Source organism: Cornus florida, unplaced genomic scaffold (assembly GCF_030987335.1).
Source record: "Cornus florida cultivar Cherokee Brave unplaced genomic scaffold, ASM3098733v1 CherokeeBrave_3.0.0_Hap2_Chr01, whole genome shotgun sequence".
Taxonomy (NCBI): domain Eukaryota; kingdom Viridiplantae; phylum Streptophyta; class Magnoliopsida; order Cornales; family Cornaceae; genus Cornus; species Cornus florida.
This window is the reverse complement of record NW_026775571.1, coordinates 44,581,956-44,605,292: the sequence shown is the minus strand read 5'-3', so window position 1 is coordinate 44,605,292 and position 23,337 is coordinate 44,581,956. Positions and strand designations below refer to the sequence as shown.

The 23,337-nt window shown below is 36.5% G+C and overlaps 1 pseudogene; it reads left to right on the top strand.

Annotated features, from left to right (window-relative positions):
- The first annotated feature begins 10,972 nt into the window (after nucleotides 1–10,972).
- LOC132284051 (small nucleolar RNA R71) lies at nucleotides 10,973–11,071 on the top strand (annotated as a pseudogene).
- Nucleotides 11,072–23,337: the final 12,266 nt, after the last annotated feature.

Genomic DNA, 23,337 nt, shown 5'->3' with positions numbered 1-23,337 from the left:
ATGGTGGAAGATGCTAGTGGTGTAGGTGATAATGGTGGAAGGAAGTAGCGGGGGCAATGGTGTGATGGTGGTGGAAGACGATAGTGGTGGAAGGCGGTGGAGGTGACGGTGGTGGAAGGCGGTGGCAGTGGCGGTGGCAGTGGTGGAAGTAGGTGGCAGTGGAGGTGGAGGTGATGGCGACGGTGGTGGAAGGTGGTGATGGTGGTAAAAGTGCTGGTAGTGGTGGATGTAGAGGTGATGGCAGTGGTGGTGGTGATGGAAGTCGGTGGCGATGGTGGTGGAGGTAGAGGTGATGGTGGCGATGGTGGTGATAGAAGTTGGTGACAGTGGCGGTGGTGGTGGAAGTGGAGGTGGATGTGGTGGTGACGATGGTGGTGGTGGAAATCGATGGGGGTGGAAGGCAGTGGAGGCAGCGGTGGTGTGATGGTGGTGGAAGACAGTGGTGTGGTCTCATCCCTCAAACCAAATTACATGCAAAAGTGTGTAGTATGGCCAAGTTTAAATTTAGAAAATGCCACTACCACTTCTAATTAAAAATATAGCTAGAGTGAGTAGGGATCGTCCCAAAGGAAAAAAGGTGTATTTTTTATAGAAACTAATGTCGGATTAGTAAGTCGAATGATCAAAGATGGTTGGTGATTGTTTAATTAAACTACAATGCAATTAAAACTAATGCAAGTAAATAGCAATCTAGAAAGTAGGGAAAAGATATAGGAGAGAGGTCTTGGGCCTTAGAGTCACCACTAAGCTTCACTTCATCAAACACTAGTAATTGTACATTAATGGGGAAATTTAAATTATAACTTGTGTGTATGTGACAAAAATTGAAACTAAGCATGGATGGCAAATAAGTATAGAATGTCTAGCCAATTTTAATAAATAGTACAACCTATCAAATGAAACCAATATCCATTCAATTAAACCACAATTAATGTACACACAAATATCTAGAGACATGCACCCTTTGCATTCACAACTATGAAACATCAAGAAACAAGAATAGATTATTCACCTACCTAAGAAATCAAAGCAATTACACTACAACTAGGCTAAAGACATAAAATTAAACTAATTAAACTAGAGATGTGATACAATCCATCAAGAAACAAGTGTGAACCATCAAATAAATCACAAAAGTGTTCCATTAAGCACCATGCCTTGGCCACCACTAGATTAACATCATTAACACACATAGACATGCATTAACTTCATTAAATCTAGAGACAAAAACATGAACATCAATTCTAGCATACATAGACATATAACTAGAGCCAAATGATCAATTAAAAGCATTAATCTATACAAATCAAGTAGAAATTACAATTAATTCATGGTCAAAACATCTATTACAATTAAAATCCCCAAAAATACACAAAAGCTAAGTTTAGGAAGCAAGCCTAGGGGTTATCTCTAGCCCCAAGAGAAGAATTTAGCTACTCATTGTAGTGGACATGGAACCTTCAAGGGCTAGCTTGGAGGTTGGCATCATCATCTTCATCCTTGCTTTCATCTCCAAAACCCTAGTTCTAGAGAGAGGAAAATTTTTATAATTAGTAATATCTCTATCTATCTTCATGATACAATAATTGTTCAATAAATCAATTACATACTCCTTTGAGTAAGGACCAATTCAGAATTACAGCCTCTGATTAAAATAAATTCGCCACTGCACAAGTTAGGTAGAAATCGGCGCACTCGGGAATTAAACAGCTCACTGCCAGCAGGCATTTCGATCGATTAAAGATTTTCAATCGATCAAACACTTAGCTTCGATCAATCGAAGCTGACATGGCTTGAAAATATCTTCTTTAGCCTTATCCGATTGGCTGAGTTGGCACCGCCTCATTTCGATCGATTGAAGATCTCTTCGATCGATCGGGATTCCCCTTCAATCGATCGAAGTTCCCCTGGTGTATTTTTCTTAGCTTCTTTCCAACTTTGCTTCTTAGCTCCGAAACTGTGCTAAATGACTCTTGTTAGCCTGTTTGAACTTTATTAACCTGAAATAGGCAGAAACACAAATAAGTATCTAAGACATGAAAGTAAGATAGATAAATGAACTAAAATACTCTAGCTTAGGTGCTAAAATGCGTCACATTTGAGCATTCATCACACTCCCAAACTTAGAATATTGCTAGTCCCTAGCAATGAACTAAAAGGAAAGGAAAGAAATAAACAACTATACAATTATGAACTAGAAAGCAATAAAATGATAGCGCCACTTTCGTAGGGAACACGATTGCATTTAGCATATGCAACAAGCCTTTTAAACCCCTAGGTTACCCCTAGTGGATGAGTGAAGTCTCGTGAGGGTTTCCAAAAATGATATCCACAAACATTGAGCTCTTTCTCATAAGAGAGGGAAACCAATATACAAAACAAGCATTAGGAGAAAACTACCTCAAGTATGCAATTTTTCAACCAGTTCCAAGCAATCTCCCAAAATCTCAACATCAAGCAAGCAAGTATGGTCCTCTACACATCAAGAAAATGATCATGCAAATCAAAATAACTCTAGAATTCTTTTAAGTGAACCGGCATCAAATATGTTGCTATGTAAGCCAACTAAAGAAATGATCACATCCTTACCGTCAAACTAGCACACAAATCTAGTCCTGATTATCAAAGCAAAGAGTGGACCTTTTATTAAAACTTTATTCATCTAGGTGCGCTTATTCTTTTCACTCGATTTTTTTTTTTTTTTATCCTAAGGATCAAAGATGGAAGCATGGTGCAATGTGTTGATATATTAAGCTTTTTAGCGATCCATGAGGTCGAGCGTTAGGTCAATGACTCCCAAATCGGACGACTTTAGGGCATTTGGTGTTTAAACACCCCTAAGGACTTACAAACTCAAATCAAGTAGGCTACAAATCAAAACAACCTCTATCTAATCATTTCCTACTTCTCACCTTTTGGGAGAAGTCCTCACTTTTTTATTGCTTTTGCAACTTTTTTTTTTTTTTTTGTTCAATTATTAATCTAGAGTTTGGGCCCTCTACCTTTCGACGCGAGAAATTCAGTGTTTGATGAGGCTAGAATCCCGGCTACTCAATGAAAAGGGATTATTATCCACTTTTGTCAAAATGAAACCTTTCAATGCACTACTAGCCCAATTAGGATATAACCAATTCAATAATCAACAAAGCATATACCCCACAAATGAATGCTAGTGTGTGCCTGTGCTAATATAGAATCTTAGAGTGAATCTCAAAACAATCACAAAATCAGGATGATGTGGACCACAAATGCAACCAAGACATCAATCTTTCAAAAAAAAATTACTCCTAAATGGCATCCACAAGGCATACAAGGAGTATTAGACTCTCAAGTCAAGTAATTTTTAAATTCTAAGTATCATGGTCCTCAAAAAATCAAAATCATAGCCCAAGACTCTCAACTCAAATCACATGCATAGAAAGTAAATGTGACATGTAAAGTATGCAAATACACCCCCAAACTTAATCTGTGCATTATCCTCAATGTACAAAGAAACAACAGATAATGGAAAGAGTATACCAAATGGGTGAAGCACAAAGGACCCGGCAACGGAAGCTCATCTTCGGAAGGTGCACCCCCAAACTTAGAATCCGAAAACCTGTCTGAAAATGGTCACACTAACAACTGTCAAAGCATAGGCATCAATGATATAAATGAGAAGTGAAACTGAGAACTGGGCAAAAATCATGGCATCTAGTAATGTAAAGCTCATAACATCCAAAACTGATATCAAAGATCCAAAAATCCCGATATATAGTATATAAATATAAGATCAAATATAGACAAATCAATGTACCAGTGTGATGTAAGCAGTAATATCCAACATAATATCCAAAATAAATATCCAAATAAATATCCAAATAATAGTATGAAACAATATCCAAAACCAATGCAAGTTTCTAAATAATGTAGAAATATCGTAGTCATAGCAGTACAGATATAAGATAGGTAATGAGCAGGAAAGAGAGAGAATGGTGGCATCAGACAGTAGGGTCAAGAGTAAGCATGTCCACAATATGCTGTAGCATAGTAGACATCTCGGTGCTGTGGCGAGTGAGTGAAGTGGTAAGGTCAGTGCGCAGTGCGCCTAGCTCATGTCTCACCTCAGCTACCTCATCTTACAGCGCATCTGATCGGTGAACTAAATCATTGTGTCTCCCCACCAAGTCGTCATGTCTCCTCACCAGATCATCATGCCTCCTCGTGATATCCTCGTGTCGCCCAGTCATATTAACTCTGAAAGATATGAAATCTATATGCAACTGAGCTACCTCTGATCTGTAGCTAGAATCAGTGCTGGTATGGGCTATCGGCTCACTAAGAGGGGCATATGAAGGGCCAGTCTACTGAGATGCACCGGGTACATTTGGCTGGAGGTAGAACCTGAAGTGGTAATGCGACGTCTCTGCCTGGGGAGAGATCTATCTACTGTATCATCCTCTAAAGCATCGCCTACTTCGGCTGCCTCTACTGTTATGCCTGAAGTCTCTTAAAGTCTCTGTTTGCTCTATTCTTGCAGCATAAATTAAAAGTTTTATTCCAGCAGGTAAGATCATAGGCTCTCTTGGCTCGCTCTACATCAGGCTCTGGAATCTCCTTAGGGTCAAACTGATATCCCTGGTCTAGAAGCAGCTGTGTAATCAAATGGCCAAATGGTAAAGGCCAAGTCTTTGCTCTACTGTTGTGCATGTGATGCAAGTTCTTCTAGAACTTGTCATGAGCTCCCAAATAAGCACAGGAATGGAGATCCAATACCCCTGGTGTAAACAGTATAAAGCCTGAAATATCCCCTCCCACCTCTGAGTGCCATGACCAGTAGGGAATGCATTGAGGTACAGCATGGAATTGAAGTACCAGTACCGGGGATTAATCTCAACCTAGTCTGCAAATGTGTGCCCCTCATATGTTACCTGTGGAGATAATGTAGCTACCATGGTCAACTCAATGGGAAATGGTGGATGTGTAGGGAACAGAGGCTCTTGGGTATCATCTACCAATAGAGAAGTATGGGGGCATCAACTGGTAGCAGCTATGGCCGGGAGAGAAATATCAATCTCCTGACCGTCAATAGTAGTGTGTAGAAAAAGTCTATCATCCTCATCCATCTGGAGGTACTGATAGAACAGAGCAACCAACTAGGGGTAGACGACTGTGTCTGCTAGAGTCATAATAGCAGCAATGCCCCGCCTCACAAGCTCATCATAAGACCACCTAGTCTGGTCCAGTGTAGTGAATAGCTCTGTATCAAATATGTACTCGGTCTCCCAAGTTTTACTGGCGTAAGACTCAGCGGGAACCTCTTGGATAAAAGCATGGTCGGCGTCCATGACAGATGTCTCGGACTGGACTGAGGCCGAAGATGAAGAAGATGAAGAGATAAACACTCTGGAACTGGAGCTGGAAGCTGTGGAACTCGGTGAACTCACTTCCTGGCAAGAGTCTTTCTTCTACGCTGTATCTGCAAAACACAAATATGAATTAGTGCACAGGTAAAAAATATGGCAAGTAACTGATAAGGAAACACAAAACATGCCTGAAACAGATAGAAATGGCAAATAGACAAATAAGATCATGCTTGTGCAAGAAGTGATTAGGAAAGCTTCAAAATCGTCATTCTACATACGTCAATTAACAAAACAAAGCAAATAGGCAATAATGGCATAGAGGGCAGAAAAGTCACATATGGAACAGTTGGAGCAGAAATATGATCAACAGAACAAATATAGGCTGTGATGTGCATAAATAATACAACGTGCATTCACAAACCTAAAACTTAAGTAGATGCTACAAGGATAGGACAAGTAGACCCTAGGATGACATCGTATCAATTCCTAGCAAGAATGTCTACAAGTGCAATAGTGAAGATCAAATACAGTAAACAGGATAACATGGAGCATATAGGTATGGCAACTATCAACCTAAGACCCGAGAAACAAGCATGTCATGTAATAAAGACTAAGCGAAATACATAGTTGCAAAACACTACAATCCAAGGCATGTTATGACAAGCAAGTTCAACAATGAATCCAGGACATGGTATGCAACTAGATGGCATGTATCAGAATGATGCATATAGAACAACAACTCCAAATAAAGAAATATCATGTACTACAAGGCAACAAAATCAAAGTCCTATGATCACTCTTGGCTCGTGACCTCCTCTAATGCTTAAATGAAGCAGAGAATGGTTAAATTCTGATAATACAAGAAGCTTACCATTGGAAAGTCAGAATATAGACCGGAAAGAACCTCGGTCATTAAGAATAGATCACAAGCAAATGGTATTCAATAGATAAATATCAAGATCAAGCAAACATATTCCTAAACTTGGTTCAATGTGCATGTCAGAATTCAAATTAAGCTCAAGAATTGATACTAAGGCCAAAGAACAGAAATAACATCCAAATCATGCATTTTAAACTTCTAAGAATCCATAAGACACCTCCAAACTTAGTCAAAAATCATTTCCAAGAAGATAGGGTCAAAGGATGCACAAGAAATCTTAAAAACTGTCAATATGATATAAGTGTGTGCAAAATGGTATATATACAAGCAACAGGTTGTAATTATTCCAAAGGGCACACAGTTAATCAAAAGAAATCATATTTGACAAGTTTCAAAGTCATAAAGCACAAGAAGATCAAAAACATAATAAAGAAGGTGAAAAGACATCAAACTGTGCCCTAGCATGGCAAGAGTCAAGAATTATATCACAAACAAGTTCAAAGGCACTTAGCATTTTCAAATGGATGCAAAGGAATCAAATGGAACAAGCTTTAATTTAAAGAAAAGCATTTTGGTCAACTTTGGAATTTCTCAACACTTTTGGGGCAAAATTGGAATTTTTGAAAACTTTGGGGTCAAGACATTCAATTGCATTGTAGAAAAACTTCATGACAAGAATCATGCAATGAATGAAAACCAAATGAAGGAATCATGCAACTCAACTTCACATTTTTCAAACAAAGTTCAAAAATTTCCCTTTTTAAATGTTTAAAATCCATCAAGTGTGATCACAAAGCATTTTAACAATGAAAACTCATTTTACCAAAATAATACACTTAATCCAATCAACACTTTTCAAAGAGGTTCATTTGAAACATTTTTTTTTTTTTTTTTTTTTTTTTTGTTTAATGCATTGAAAACAATACTTTTCATTTTCAACACTAATGCGACAAGGTGGAACTATGCTAACAACAATTCAAACTTTCAAAGCCATTTCAAAATCAATATCAACATTTCTTCTTTGAAAAAAAGTCAAACACTTCTTTCTTTTTAATCCAAAATCAATTTTAAAATTCTTTCCAAATTCCATCTCAAAGTCCAAGAATCAAACCACATGCCGTTTTAGATTTTAAAATCAAAGTGTAGAAAATTTTCAAAAATCCAGCATGGCTTCCCTTAAAAATGGACATCCTAAAAAAATTTTAAACATAATAAACATCCATGTATAACATTCAACACAATCAATTAATCAATCTCAACATCCAACAAGGGACACCACCCACAATCAATCCACAAAACTAATTCAATTTTTGCCCATTCTCCTTTTAAAAACTATACCAACCAAAGTCCATCATTCATTTTTATTTTGTTCCTATCAACTTTCAACAAACATCATAATTCAATTCAAATCAATTGTGTCCAAATTTTTTAGAAACTATTGTCAACAAAAATTTTATTTTATTTTGTTATTTTGCAATTTTTTTTTATTTTTTTTTTTATTTTTTTGAATTTTGAATTTTGAATTTTTATTTGTTTTGGTTGCTTTTCAATTTTTATTTGTTTTCAATTTGCATATGTACACAAGAATATATACAAGATGGCAATTAACATGCAAAACTAAAATGCAAAAATAGAAAGAAATCAATAAACAAGATAAAAATAAAAATAAAAATAAAATGATGCAAAAATAAAAAATTAAAAATGTGGAACTCACCCAACAACTTAGAGAGTAGAGAAGAGTAGAGGAAGAGATTTGGAACAAAAACGGAGGTTTTTTAACCTCGCTTACGTTGGAGAAGATGACCGGAGGTCACCGAAGCCTCGCCGGAATTTTCAGAAGCTAGCTTGGAAAGGATCTCCTTGGCCTAAATCGGCCGAAGATGAAGAAAAGACAGGAAATAGAGTGAAATGGAGAGAGAAGAAAGAGAAGAAGCTTGGTCGTCGCTAAAAGCTTTTTGTCGCTTTCAATAGAGTCGGCGGTGGCTTGTGTTGGCTTTCCTTAGGTTGCTGACCTTGGAGAAAAGAGTGGGATGGTTCGGTGATGGCGATGAGGTTGAGGGAGAGAGATTGTGGTGGTGAGAGATAGAGATGGATTCGGGGAGAGAGGGTTAGGGTTTGGTGCGAAAGAGAAGATGAATAGGGAGGAAGAAAAAAAAAGAAAAAATAAATAAAAGGAAAAAGGGAGAAAAACAAAAACAAAATAATAAAAATAAAAATTTGGAACTGAATGGCCAAAGGGATTTCCGAAAGATTTCAAATGACACATTTTCGATCGATCGAAGTACTTCGATCGATTAAACCCTTAACTTTGATCGATCCAAAATGGATTTCGATCGATTGAACTTAACTTTGATCGATCAAAATGGAATTTGAAAGGTCCTCAACCCAGGTGATTCGATAGATCGAAGTGGGACTTCGATCAATCGAACTAGAGTTCGATCAATTGAAACCTCACTGGCAGTACTCAAAATGCAAAAAATGGCTCTCGAGCCAGATTTTTTAATGCAACTCATATCTAGACGATGCAAGAACATGTAAAAATAGAAATGAGGGAGGAATAAGGTTGTCAAACCCTACGAAATGAACTAGTCTTTAACGTCTCTAGTAAGACGTCGGGCTCTTTTAGCCCAGATCAAAAATCTTGTTGTGCATCCCCTCCATGACAGGGTGAATGGCCTTTTGAATCCCACCCAACAAATTATTCCCTAAAGAACTTGTTGGATTTGATTGAAAGGAGATTAATGGTCCTTTGTCAATGTAACTCTTGGGCTTCCATGCCCTTTCAACACTTGGCTTTAAAACTTTCTTCCTTGAAATCATTTTGTAAGACAAACCTTTGAAGTTTTTAACCTCAAGCAAAGACTCAAATTTTTCAATTTCATTGTCAATACATTTTTCCACAACACACACTTCTTCATGCTTGTCCATTGAACTCAGGGTTGGATTAAATATGTTTAATTTCACCTTCATATGCCCAAATGAAATTTTCATTATCCCTGTCCTACAATTGATGTTGGCATTTACGGTTGCCAAGAAGGGACAGCCAAGGATAACGGGAATTTAGCTCTTGGGATTTAGGATCGGTTCCATGTCAATGACAATGAAATTGACCGGGAAAAAGAATTTATCAATTTTAATCAACACATCCTCAATAATACCCTGGGGCTTTTTGATGGATCGGTTGGCTAGTTGCAAATCTACTGACGTTGGTTTCAAATCTCCTAAGCCCAATTGAACATACACTGAATATGGAAGAAGGTTAACACTTGCTCCTAAATCAAGAAGAGCCTGGTTAATGACATGGTCACCAATGATGTAAGAAGTAATAGGTGAACCGAGGTCTTTAAATTTTGGAATTATATTGCAAAATGGAGCTTGCTTGCTTGGTCAAGACCACTTTCTTTGGTGATTGGCTTTTGTTCTTCCTCTTTTGGGTGCAAAGATCTTTCAAAAATTTGGCATAAGCCGGAATTTGTTTAATTGCATCCAAGAGGGGAAGATTTATCTTCACTTGCCTAAACATTTCAATTATTTCATTAGCCTTGGTCTTTTGTTTTTCAAGAGAAATGGACCCTTTTAAGGCATCCAGAAATAGAGCTTTTGGCTCAAAATCTTTTTTAAAATCTTTCTCAAAATCACTTTTAACACAAGAAGTTCTCAAATCATTTTTCAAAACTTTTTCAACAAAAGGTTCATGCACATGTAATGAAGGAGGAATAGGATATGAAATAGGACGGGTGTCAACTTTTGGTTGCACTGGTTCATTTTCTTCATTGTGAACTCCAACTTGATTGTCAACAATTTTTCCACTTCTCAAGGTCGTCACCACAATGACATGCTCAATTGTGGGACTTTCCAATAAGTAATTTGTCTCCACAACAAATTATTGTTTTGGTGGATTCAAAGGCATTTTCCCTTTTTCCCCAGCATTCAATGTGCTAACTATTTGCCCGACTTGGGTTTCTAGCTTTGCAATGGATTGGGAATGAGAATGAAACAATTGGGTATTTGCCTCCAAAGTACCCAAAGCAGTCAACACTTTTTCCTTAAAAGCGGGACTTCTAGAATTTCCTTGAGAATAAGATGATTGATTAGGAAAATGAGAGTTATAAAATTGATTTCCATGTGATGATTGAAAAGATGATCTATAACATTGGTTTTGCATTGGGGGTGGAACATACTTGCCTTAAAAACCACCTTGGGGAAGGTTTGAGCCTTCCCCTTGTCTTTTCCAAGAGAAGTTTGGATGGTTTCTCCACTCGGATTGTAATGTGAGCCATAGAGATTATTCCCTTGGTTAACAAATGTGGCATCAACTTGTTCATGGTTCTCACTTTGCACATGTCCATGGGGACAATTGGAAGTAAAATGTAAAACACTAGAACAAGTCATGCTTGATTCATTAGAATTATGATAATGAATATGATTAGGGGAGGAAGACACTTGATTCACCGAATTTTGGTTGATCAAAAATTGATCAAACCTTTAAGATAAAGATTTGACTTCGGCGGCTATGTCATTGGAATTGTCAACTTAATATAAGCTGACATTCTTCCTTCCATCTAAATTTCAACCATTTTTGGAAGACAAGGATTGATGCATTGAATTCTCACTCATGCTTTCATAAAGACGCCATACATCATCCTCATGCCTATCAAGATATGAACTACCCATAGATGTATCAACCATACCCTTAAAATTATCCAACAAACTTTCAAAGAAAAATTGCACCAATTGCCATTTAGGAATGTCATGATGTGGACACTTCCTAAGCAAGTCATTAAGGCGCTCCCATGCCTCATGAAACAATTCCCCTTCCCCTTGAGAAAATTCTCTAATTGAAGTTCTTATTGCATTGGTCTTTGAAACCGGATAGTACTTCTTCAAGAACTCTTGTTGCATTTCTGCCCAAGAAGTTATCGAAAAAGGCCTAAGATTATTAAACCAATATTTTGCCTTATCTTTAAGGGTAAAAGGAAAAAGTTTTAATCTCAAAACCTCTTCCGGAATGTCCATGTATTTCATAGGGGAACACACTTCAAGAAACTCATCCAAATGCTTGTAAGGTTTTTCACTTGGAAGTCCATGATAGTTAGGAAGCATTTAAATAGTTTGCGGTTTAATTTCATAGTGATGTGCTCTAAATGGGGGCAATTGAATGCATGTGGGTGCATTATATTCATTTGGCACATAATGATCACGCAAAGCAAGAGGATGATTCACAACCGGTGATGCTACATAAGCACCTTGATGGCCTTGAATAATGGGAGGTTGTGGAGCAAAAATTGGCCGAGGCATTCCCAATGAAACTTGGCCTTGTTGTTGTGGTGGTATGAATGGTCTTGGCATGCCTCATGGTACTTGGATGTTGTCATGATGCACATTAGGATGAAGGATGTCTTCTTGGTCTATGTGACCAAGGTCCTCCACACGATCCTCATTGATGTCTTCCATTGATGAAATGGAATGACTAGAATTACCCCTTCCCTTAGAATTATGAACAATGGATTCAAAGATTCAAATTAAGTAGGATAAGAGTAGGATTTAACGACTTATGACCATGCATGCACAAACAAAACACAAACAAGCAACAAGCAAGTAGCAATCACTTCTCCTCCGTAATAAATCAATAATCAACAATCCTCCACATACGATGATCCCATACTCCCATGCTTTGAACAATATGCAAGAAAAATTAAATTGCCTCCACGCGGGCTCACGATTTATCTATGAAAGTAAAGACTTAGCTCCATACGGGCTCACGATTTAACTAGAGATAGAGTTTAGAGAAGCTCACAAAAGGTTCTTAAGCAACTTCAAATGATTTTTCAATTTTTTTCTTTGCCTTACTTTGTTTTGCAATTTTTATTATTTTTGAGCTTTTTATGCTCTTCCTTATCTTTGCTTGGCTTCCTTTGCTTCTTTACTCTAGAGTTCTTTTGCTTCACCCCTTTTTACTTAACTCACCTAGCCAATGAAGAACAAACACAATAAGTAACCAAAATAAAATAAAAATAAAAACAAGATCAAAAGAGTACTAATTCCTAATTAATTTCTAAATACGACAGTGCCAATCCACGGCAACGACGCCAAAACATAGTGTGGTCTCGTCTCTCAAACCAAATTGCATGCAAAAGTGTGTAGTGTGACCAAGTTTAAATTTAGAAAATACCACTACCACTTCCAACTAAAAATATAGCTAGAGTGAGTAGGGATCGTCCCAAGGGAAAGGAGATGTATTTGTGATGGAAACTAATGTCGGATTAGTAGGTCGAATGATCAAAGATGGTTGGTGATTATTTAATTAAACTACAATGCAATTACAACTAATGCAAGTAAATAGCAATCTAGAAAGTAGGGAAAAGATATAGGAGAGAGGTCTTGGGGCTTAGAGTCACTATTAAGCTTCACTTCATCAAACACTAGCAATTATACATTAATGGGGAAATTTAAATTGTAACTTGTGTGTGTGTGAAATAAATTGAAACTAAGCATGGATGGCAAATAAGTATAGATTGTCTAGCCAATTTTAATGAATAACGCAACCTATTAAATGAGAGCAATATCCATTCAATTAAACCACAATTAATGCACACACAAATATTTAGAAACATGCACTCTTTGCATTCACAAGTATGGAACATCAAGAAACAAGAATGAATTGTTCACCTGCTTAAGAAATTAAAGTAATTACACTACAACTATGCTAGAGACATGAAATTAAACTAGAGATATGATACAATCCATCAAGAAACAAGTGTGAACCATCAAATAAATCACAAAAGTGTTCCATTAAGCACCATGCCTTGACCATCACTAGATCAACATCATCAACACACGTAGACATGCATCAACTTCATTAAATCTAGAGATAAAAATATAAACATCAATTCTAGCATACATAGGCATATGACTAAAGCCAAATGATCAATTGAAAGCATTAATCTATATAAATCAAGTAGAAATTACAAGATCTATATTAATTCATGGTCAAAACATCTATTACAATTAAAATCCCCAAAAATACACAAAAGCTAGGTTTGAGAAGCAAGCCTAGGGGCTATCTCTAGCCCCAAGAGAAGGATTTAGCCACTCATTGTTGTGATGACCCTGGATTTTTTAACCCAGTGTGTCCTGTGATGACCCGAAATGGACCTAAAAATGTGGAAGCAAAACTAAAACAAGTCCTTAGAGATGTACGTCATCCCTAAGACACAAGAATGGCCCTTCGAGGAATTTCAAGGCTTAATGGAAGCAAAACAAAGACAAGGGTATCAAAACCCTACCAAAAGAAGGATCAACGGTAAAATGATCAATTTACCCTAAGAGGAAGGAGTTTGACTTCCAACAAGTCAAATAAGATCAAAAACATCCTTTAGTAACTTCACATGAAGTCCCAAGGCCAAAGGAAGAGAAATCCCAAATGAACCCTATCCCGGTTTGAATCAAATCTGACACCCTCTCACTAAAACAAGGATATCTCGAGCTAGGAGAATAATCTGAAACTGAAATTGGTATCATTGGAAAGCTTGCTTCAACACGGTCAGTTTAAACTCAAGAATGGACCAAATTATAATTGAAATGAAGAAGTTACCACATGAAGTCCCAAGGCCAAAGGAAGAGAAATCCCAAATGAACCCTATCCCGGTTCGAATCAAATCTGACACCCTCTCACTAAAACAAGGATATCTCGAGCTAGGAGAATAATCTGAAACTGAAATTGGTACCATTGGAAAGCTTGCTTCGACACGGTCAGTTTAGACTAAAGAACGGACCAAATTAAAGTTGAAACAAAGAAGTTACGTCAGATCGAAGTTAGAAGGCCAAAGCTGAACCTATAAACAGGTTCTGGAAAACTTGAACTGGTTTAACCTTCTTGAACCGGTGTTCATGTTAGACCAAAAACACACCTTGAATCAGTTCAGCCCCTATGAACCGGTTCAATCCACCCAGAGTTGAACCTAAACAGTGAAATTGCAGAAAAACCAGAAAAATGAGTTTGAAACGCGGTTTTCGACACCAAGATGACATTTTTTGGAAAAATGCTATGAAGAAACTCCCCCTAAAATCATATTTTCTATGTGACAAAGTTAAGACTGGTATTTATTTCCCAAAGGAAATCCTCAAAATGCCCTTAAGCTAAATTTATGCAAGAAAAGTGTGAAATGTGTCCATAAGAGGCTCATTTCACCAATGAAAGAGTTTTTCCCGGAAACGACCATGCACGCAGACGTAACTTACCTATTAGGACGCGCTACAATGATCCATGGCTTAAAAATACCGCCGATGCAAAATCTGACCCCCCGATGGCCAAAAAGGCGAAAATGAACTTAAAATGGAAATTTTGAAAACCAAAATTATAAAATAGAGTCAAATGACAGTTTGGCCCTTGGCCACACTTCATACATGATTAATGATACCCTATGAAAGAATAAAAATGGAATTCCCACACCCGATGCAACCATGGTGAAACAATAACTTGACATTTTTCAATATTTTCATAATATTTCATGAAGTCGAAAGCTACATAGGATACAAAGAATTGTCATTGGCCTTCGGCCTCATCTCATACATGTCAAATACATTACAAAAGGTGTACTTATATACACATTACATATATGAAATCAAATATACAAGTTTTGACATAAAAAGTTACAAAATGACATTACATGTTAACATTTGCATGAAATGGAAACTTAAAAGCTACAAGTCATCCAAGGAATGATGAGCATCATGAACCAACTCTTCGTACCAGAAAAATGCCCCGGTAACTTTGGGGTGGTAACATAAAGCTACGCGTAGGAGATAAGCATACATAGACCTATCATTTTACAATATTATCACCTTAAGGTGAAACAATTCGAAAGGATCATGCCACTTAACGTCTAAGTTGAAAGTGTGACTCAAGGAGCATCCTAAGCTACCTTAGATCATTCCCAGCATAAATCACATCATTCATGCAATTCAGACAACATAGAAGAATGTTATACGAAACAACATAATATAGATTCTCAAAGCCATCAACGTGAAATCTAAAACACAAAAACAACTAGAGTGGTTCATGCCACCTAACGTTTATATTATAAGTGAAATTCAAAAATCATCCTAAGCTACTTCAAAACGTTCCAAGCATAAATTGTAATGACCCTGTCATTTTCATTCCTTTCCTTTTTTCCTCAATTTTACGGATGAATTTTTTTCGTTGAAATTTCTTTTCTGGGTTCTATTTCTTGTCACTTAGTGTCGTCTCAGGTACTCGAAAATGGTTTCTGAGACTCTTGCCCTTGGATTGACAACTTCCTTTAAGGACCGAGTCATTTCCACATTTTTCATTTTTTGACACTATTCACTTTTCGTCTTTTTCCCCTTTGTCATTTTGTTGGCACAACCTCACTTTTCGTGTTCAGATTTGATTCCGATTTTGTATGCATCCATAATATTTAAATTCCATGCTATGTGTATTTTTACTTTCTTAGAAAAGCATGCTAAGTGTTTATTTTTCTTGTAAAAGGCATGGATGCATAACCTTTTGGTAATTTTCTTAACTTTTGGGGATTTAGTATAATTATGTAAAGTAATTATTTTTCATCTTAGGAACCATTTTGTAATTTAATTTGGAAGATATTTTCAAAAAGGACCTTTTTGTAATTTTTGAAAAGTGCGACAAGTGTCACACTCTCATTGGTCCACTTGTTGACATTTGTGTGGAGACACTTTGATGCCTTGGATGATGACACATGGAGGGTGGAGATTCACCCACTTGTTGGCCTAGGATTGGAGCACTTGTTGGCTTGGATGGTTGACAAGTGTAGGCTTAGGATTAAGCCTAGGAGGGAGCCATGGATGAGTGACAAGTGTATGCTTCAAATTAAGTCTCACAATTATTTTTGGGCTACTTTGGAATTATGTTGTTAAAGAAGGATTTTTGTGCAATTGACCATAGATGTGTGTATTGACCATAGTGTCAGATCACCTAGTGAGTGGAGGATTTCCTCCACTCACACTTTTTCACATTCTATCATTATCTTCCTCACCATAAACCCTAGCCTCCATGGAAGAAACTTAAAGCCTTAAGCTTTGACCTTGAATTTTGAAAGCCTTTCATTGATTTCTAAGCTTAACCTTGGGAATACTTTTTGTTCTCCTCATCCTCCTCTACATAACCCTTGAAGGATTTGCCATTTTTTGTTGATTTGCCTTGGATTCAAGAGGAACAATCCTCTTGTGAGGTAGGGGTGTTATAGGTTATTATCTAAGTGTTTTTACTTGCTTTTGTATGAAATATAAGTTGTATGCATGTCTTATGTTAATTTGAGAAATAAATGATTTATTGTAACTTGCATATAACTCACTTTAGACTTGACATACGGCATGACCATGACTTGATCTTTGTTGTATATTAATTTGGGGTGATTTAAATGAGTTTTCAAATCTAGAGATTTAATGAATTTAAATTGATTTAAATTCTACTAAATTGTACCTTGCTTGTGTTCTATTTTTGACTTGATATATGGCATGGCCATGACTTAGTCCTTGTTATATATTTATTTGGGATCATTTGAACAACTTTTGAAAAATTAGAGATTTAATTAATTTAAATTAATTAAAATCTACATGATGTTGTCTTGCTCATTTTGCTCTTTTGATTTGATATATGTATTGAGCATGCTGTGTTATTTAACATATATTAATTTGAGGTTATTAGGGATTGATTTGAAATCTAGAGACTCTTCATGTTAGGTTGAAAATCCTTTGAAATGTAGTGAAATTAATTACCTTGTGAGCATATTACTAATTAAATATAGAATTAGTACTTGTGGGCTCTTGAAATGGTAATTGGACTTAGCATGATATAAAATATCATTGACTTGCATAACTTGTTTAAATATATCTTGTGTAGGTATATGACTCGTTAAAATATTACAATTGTTTACCTTGAAACCTTGTTACTAAATTGAAGCGTATTTAGTACTTATGGCTTAGGATGGTAATGTGACTCAATTGTTGTTAAATATTCTTACTTTCTATATAAATTGCATATTAGAGACTTGACATTTCATATGCTATTTAGACTTGAATTCTAGGACATGATTTGTGTGGAATCAACCTTACTTGTGCATGGAATGTGGTAACTTGCATTTGATTTTGTATAAGTTTTGAACTTATTGGTTTTGGAAAGCTTGTGAGGACATAAATTATGTGATGGCTAGAGTTTGGCTCTAGTACGGAGACAAGAGTCTTCTAAGTCATAAGTGTGCACTAGGTGGTACCTTGTGGGTCGTAATTACCCGAAAATACTTGCTTGGTCTAGTGACCACATGTTCTAGTCTTTCCACTATTTGTTGTTTTTGCATTTAATTTTAAGTTGTTAATCATGGATTACTTGTAGCTTGAGAATTGATGCTTGTTTTGGGCAATTGAATACTATGTAGTATACTTAAACTTGTATACTTGTTCCATGAGTTTAAATTTCATTTAGTATACTTGTGACGTGTATACTTGTCTCATGCGCAATCCTTTTCGCTTAGTATACATGTGGTTGTGTATTTGATTCATGAGATTTCCATATTAATGTATACTTGTGTAGATATGCTTAGATATTGCATGACTTGTCTTAATATGGTTTAGTATACTTAGAGATGTATGTTTATATGTCGCATAACATGTTTTAACATTGTTTAGTATATTTGAGCATGTATACTTGTATGCTGTGGTTCGCTTTGAATTGCATGAGTAGCTTAGGATGCTCCCTGAATTTTACTTGATATAGACGTTAGGTGGCATGAGACCCTTTAACATGTTTCACCTTAAGGTGATATAATTGTAAAATTATAGGTCGATGCATGCTCGTTTCCTACGAGTAGCTTTATGTTACTCACCCATGTAGTGGGGACATTTTTCAGGTACAGGAATCAAGGTTCGAGATTCTCATTATGCTTGGATGATTTGTTGACTTGAAGGTTTTAATTTTTGTAAAGGTTGGCTTGAAATGCCACTTGTAGCCTTATATGTCAAAAATGTGTATATTTGATTCTATTTATGTAATATGTACATGAGTATACTCTATGCAATGAATTTGACTTGTATGTAATGAGGCCAAGGGCCAAAGACACTTATGTGATATGTATGCAAATTTTTAACTTCATTGTTGCTTATGGAAGTTAGGAGATTTCATGCATTGAAGGGTCATATCTTACATACAACATGCCATGAGGCTGTAGGACATTGTAGTATATCTACCTTATAATATCACATATACTTACATGTTCACTTTGGCAAACAATACCCTTCTTGATGGAACAAAAACTTAAGGTTGCATTTTTTTTAGTTTTTACCTTATTCTGTTCCAGGGGCATTTCAGGTATTTCACAATATATTTTTTTCATTTTTGCCTACGCAGTTGGGTAGAAAACTCAATTTCAGAGGGGGTTTCTTCTTTGTGTTTTTCCAGAAAATGTCATCTTCGCCCTCAAAAACCCATTTTTTTTTTGAAAAATCCTTGTTGCCAGGTTTTTTACTGATTTTCAATACAAATGTACTTAGTACTATTCATCGACTTTTTTTTGAAAAGTGTGACGACCGATCCGAAACTTTCGGGGGTCTTGTGGGTGTATTTTAAGATTGTATTTTCAATTTAGGCAATTTAAAAACCTCCCGAAGCCCCATTTCCTTTCCTTGGGCAGTAGCTAGGAATGATTTTTACCCTCTTAACCTGATTTTCTTGGGGGCATTCTGGATATTTTGTAATACATTTTTTTTTCCGTCCACGTTGCTGGGTAGAAACCTTGATTTTAGGGGGGGTTTCTTCTTTAAGTTTTTCCAAAAAAAAGTCCGTTTAGATGCCCGTTTTTACTCTCAGTTGTAGCAGCAGTGGGTCGGTAGCACCGTAGCTGTCATGACCCTCTTTTTGTTTTTGACCTTTCTCCCTCGTCCAGACTCCAAATCGAGTAAAAAAAAATTTTGAACTTGACTATTTTTTTTGTCCTCTATCCAACGGTGTGCTCGGTTGCACCCAGATATTCATGGATAATTACTAATTTACCCTTTTAGCCTTAAGTGCTCGTTTTTCTTCGTCTTGTCGTTTCTCCTTCGTCCAGACTCTGACTTATGTGATTCTTGAGTCCATCTTGATTAGTTTTTCGGTGTCTTTCCAGCAGTGTGCTCGGTGGCACCCGAATTCATAGTTTTAAAAATGACTATTTTGCCCTTGGGGCCATTTTTGTCCGATTTTTCTTGTTTTCCGTTTCCGCTACTTTCTTTTGAGTTCCGTGATTTCATGAGAAGTAACGGATGTGTTTTGGGAATAATATACATTCTAGGGACGTCATTTCCATGTAAAATGACTATTTTGCCCATTGGGACTTAATTGTTATTTTCTGATCTTTTGCTTCTGCGTCAGTTCTCATTGAGTTCCACGACCTCATGGAAGGTCATCAAAGTGTCTTAGAGGTGTGTTGTGCCTTGGGAGACCGTTGTCTTATTTCTTGCTTCCGTATTCTAGATTCGTTATCGAATTTATGTTCGATTCATCACAGGACGCGCTGGCCTAAAAACCAGGGCCATCACATAAATTACAATATTTATGCAATTAAACAATATAGAAGCATAATATACAATGCAACAACATACAGATCATCGAAGTCATCAACTTGAAATCTGAAATGCGAAATCAACTAAAATGGTTCATGTCACCTAACGTCTATGTTCCAAATGAGTCTAAGAAATCATCCTAGGTTACATTAGAACAATAAAACACAAATCACAATATCAATGCAATTTAACCAACATTGGAACTTCCTATACAACGCATAGAGCACAATTTCTCAAAGTTAACATCTTGAAACCTATAACGGGAAATCAAGTAAGGAACAATAAGTTACAACATCAGCTAGTCATCAACTTGAAATAAAATGCGAAATCAATCAAGGTGGATACTTGGACATCATGCCGGATCAGACCGACAACGTAGTTACTTTAGGGTTACTAGCCCATGGGTAACCTCCCTATATGCGCACTAGACTATAGAGGGACAATCCCCCGTACTAGAACCATGTCCTAGCCGTAATCAGACAACGACATCCCCAAGTTTCCAAAATCAACAAGTTGTGCAACAACGTATATATCAACATGTATATACAAGATAATCAACTATCTACCACGCACAACCAAATTTGGAAACACATACAATACATGCTCTAAGCCCACAACTACTATGGTATGACAAATGTCGAATCTTCAGTGTATGATTCGTTACACACAATAACAATGTTACTCAATATTAAAGACATAAACTCATGAATCTAAATATAACAACAATGTTATCCAATACTCAAAATGTAACCAAGTGAATGTATAACAAGTCCAAGTCCATGATTTAAACATAGAAACAACTTCCGGAACACAATTAAATCCATGGAGCAATTAGATAGAATTTAATTAAACAAAAATAATTAAATTCTCTAGTTTTCAAATCACTTCCAAATAATCTCAAATTAATATATGTTAAACAACATAGCATGGTCATTACATATATCCCATTAAAAGTGCAAAATGAGCAAGACATCATCATGTAGAATTTAATTAATTTAAATTAATTAAATCTCTAATTTTCAAAAGTTGTTCAAATGATCCCAAATTAATATATAACAAGGACTAAGTCATGGTCATGCCATATATCAAGTCAAAAATGGAATACAAGTAAGGTATAATTAAGTAGAATTTAAATCAATTTAGATTCATAAAATCTCTAAATTTGAAAAATCATTTAAATCATCCCAAATTAATATACAACAAAGATCAAATCATGGCTATGCCATTTATCAAGTCTAAAGTGAGTTATATGCAAACTACAATAAATCATTAATTTATCAAATTAACATAAGACATGCATACAACTTATATTTCATTACAAAAGCAAGTAAAAACTCTTAAATAATAAACTATAACACCCCCTACCTCACTAGAGAAGAGTCTCTCTAGAATCCAAGGCAAATCAACACAAAATGGCAAACCCTTCAAGGGTTATGTAGAGGAAGGTAAGGCAGAGCTTTTGTATTCCAAGCTTTATGGTCTAAGGTGAGTGGAAGGCCCTCAAAAATCAAAGTCAAGGCCTAAGCATCAAGCTTTTCTAATGGTGGCTAAGATTTGTGGTGAGGAAGATAATGACATAATGTGAAGAAGTGTGAGTGGAGGAAATAGAAATCCTCCACTCACTATGTGATCCTACACCATGGTCAACACACATATCTATGGTCAATTGCACAAAAACCCCTCTTTAACAAAGTAGCCCAAAATAATTGCAAGACTAAATTTGGTGCCTACACTTGTCACCAATCCATGGCTCCTTTTTAGGCTTAATCTTAAACCTACACTTGTCAACCATCCAAGCCAACAAGTGTACCTATCCTAAGTCGACAAGTGGGTGAATTCCACCCTCCACATGTCGCAAGATTATGCTTCCAAGTGACTCAACCCCAATGCCAATAAGTGGCCCCATGAGAGTGTGACACTTGTCACACTTTTCAAAAATTATAAAAAGGTCCTTTTTGAAAATATCTTCCAAATTAAATTACAAAATGGTCCTTAAGATGAAAAATAATTACTTATAGTAATTACACAAATATCCTTAAAAGAAAGAAAAAAAGCAAAGAAGTATGCATCCATACCCCTTTACGTAAAAGTAAGCAACTAGCATGCTTTTTCTACAAAAGTAAAAATACATATGGCATAGAATTTAAATATTGGGGATTCATGCAAAACCGGAATCAAATCCGAACACGAAAAGTGAGGTTGTGCCAAGAAAGTGACAAACGGGACAAGATGAAAAGTGAATAGTGTCACAAAAGTGAAAATGTGAAAATAACTCGGTCCTTAAAGAAAGTAATCAATCCAAAGTAAAGAGTCTCGGAAATCATTCCCGAGCACTCGAGACGACACTAAGTGACGAGAAACCAAACTCAGAAAGAAAAGATCAAAGGAAAAAAAATATCCATAAAAATCTGAGAAAAATGAAAGGAAGGAAAATGACCGGGTCATTACAATTGTAGTGGACATGGAACCCTCAAGGGCTAGCTTGGAGGTTGGCATCATCATCTTCATCTTTGCTTTCTTCTCCAAAACCCTAGTTCTAAAGAGAGGAAAATTTCTATAATTGGTAATATCTCTATCTATCTTCTATGATACAATAATTGTTCAATAAATCAATTACACACTCCTTTGAGTAAGGACCAAGTCAGAATTACAGCCTCTGATTGGAAGAAATTCGCCACTGCACAAGTTAGGTAGAAATCGGCGCTCGGGAATTAAACAGCTCATTGCCAGTAGGCATTTCGATCGATTGAAGATTTTCGATTGATTAAACACTTAGCTTCGATCGATCAAAGCTGACGTGGCTTGAAAATATCTTCTTTGGCCTTATCTGATTAGCTGAGTTGGCACCACCTCATTTCGATCGATTGAAGATCTCTTCAATCGATCGGGATTCCCCTTCGATTGATCGAAGTTCCCCTAGTGCATTTTTCTTGGCTTCTTTCCAACTTTGCTCCTTAGCTCCGAAACTGTGCTAAATGGCTCATGTTAGCCTATTTGAACTTTATTAACCTGAAATAGGCAGAAACACAAATAAGTATCTAAGACATGAAAGTAAGATAGATACTATGGACTAAAATACCCTAACTTAGGTGCTAAAATGCGTCACATTTGAGCACTCATCAAATAGCTATAGTGGTGGCGGTGGTCAAAGGTGGTGGCGGTAGAAAACGGTGGCATTGGTGGAAGTCGGTGGTGGTGGTGGCCACGGTGGAGGTGGCAATGGCGGTGGCTAAAAGCAGTGGAGGTGGGGATGGTGTAGTGGTTGAAGGTGGCAACAATGGTGGCGGTTGCAGTGACGGTGGTGGAAGGTAAAAGAAGTGGTAGTGATGGTGAAAGTCAGCGGTGGTTGTGGTGGAAGATGGTAGTGGTGGTAGTTTTTGGACTTGGAATATAAGGGTGTTTTGGGAACTTGATTTTTTTTTAAAACAATACTTGGGAATGGAATGACCATTATTAGTTGTGGAATGGATTTTCATTCTAATAGAATGACGATTCTTACTTTAAATTGCATACCAAATAAAT